Consider the following 1,285-nt stretch of genomic DNA (forward strand, 5'->3'; position numbering starts at 1 on the left):
GGGCATTTCAACATTGGCTTTAACAGCTGAGTCGTCACAACTGTCCCCTCCCGGGGAAACTCGCCTCCCGCAGCGCGGTGCCGCAGTGTCGCTTGCGGTTAAAAGGGCCGCCGGCGAAGAGCCGACTGCCCCAGTTATGCGCAAGCCTGTGCTCTGGCGCTGCAGCCTGACCCCCGGCGCCACGCGCAGGCGCGGCGGGGGCTCAAAGGCAGCGCGTCGCGGTAAGAAACACCGACACCATCGTTGGGATCAAAACATTTTATTGCGGGCCTTCGGGCGAGGGTCGAAGTGCCAGGACAATAAGATCCAACGTCTTCGGCCCGGCAGGGACCTGCAAGAACGAGAGCAGAAGATGAGCGGGTGTGTACCTGCAAGCCCGTTCCCGCCCCGCGGCCACGGCGGCCCGGCTCAGACTCCAGTTCGCATCACCCTTGTCAGCAGTCTAACACGTGCTTCATTTGAGATGTCATCACCGCTGGCTAACCGCCTCGCGCCCAGCCCCGGGGCCCAGACACCCGGGGCAGACACGCTACAGCACAGCACAACAACAAACTCACCTCGCCACCTTCACAGCCACCGAAAGATGGAGGAGCAGGCACGGCTTCTACTTAAAGAAGCAGACAGGAGGTGGTTGGGCGGGCCTTACCGCTATTAACCAATAGAAGTCAAACTTCCAGCCACGTGCCAGTAAAATGGCCTAATGATTGGCTGTGCTTGCTGAGTCCTCCAGACTATAGAGCGGTTACGTGTCAACCATAGAGATGGGACACAAGGCAAGACTGAGAACCGCGCAGTGTTCTTTCCAAATTATTTTGGACTTCTTTTCACGTCTCGATTGCCGGCTTGTAATTTGTGCATCTTTCTACACAAAAGAAAGCTTTACCGACAACAGAACGCAAGTAATGCCTAACTTGTTTGAGATAGTCTGTGCCAGGAACTAGGCTAGGAGCTGAGGCTACAAAGGTGACAAAACTAACCTTTGAATTGCCCCTGAGTTTAGAGTAACCTGTTCCGGTAGGAAGAGTTTGTTTTTGAAAGTAGACCAGTGTGCAACCAGATCCTCACTTTGCGATGAATTCGCCTTATGACCTTATCACTTAACCTTTCTGAGCCTCAATTTCTGAAAAAAGGAATATCCAAAAAAGTTGTTTTAAGGATTAAACGAATTAATGTTAATAGCATATTTGTTTTTGAAGGACCGGTGTGATGTGGAAATTTTATGTGATTGCAATACTCTAATAAATGCTAAAAAGCAGCCTACTGTGGAAGCCCAAAGGAAAGAAAG

General features: G+C 51.8%; 2 non-coding genes across 2 annotated transcripts; both read right to left on the minus strand.

Moving 5' to 3' along the window:
- Positions 1-83: 83 nt before the first annotated feature.
- LOC111744891 lies at positions 84-215 on the minus strand. Its single transcript, XR_002782384.1, has one exon. It is a non-coding gene; the product is annotated as a small nucleolar RNA SNORA76 (small nucleolar RNA).
- A 191-nt stretch (positions 216-406) lies between these two features.
- LOC111744889 lies at positions 407-476 on the minus strand. The gene has a single exon (XR_002782382.1). It is a non-coding gene; the product is annotated as a small nucleolar RNA SNORD104 (small nucleolar RNA).
- Positions 477-1,285: the final 809 nt, after the last annotated feature.

This window comes from Pteropus vampyrus, unplaced genomic scaffold, assembly GCF_000151845.1.
Source record: "Pteropus vampyrus isolate Shadow unplaced genomic scaffold, Pvam_2.0 Scaffold143, whole genome shotgun sequence".
NCBI classification, from domain to species: domain Eukaryota; kingdom Metazoa; phylum Chordata; class Mammalia; order Chiroptera; family Pteropodidae; genus Pteropus; species Pteropus vampyrus.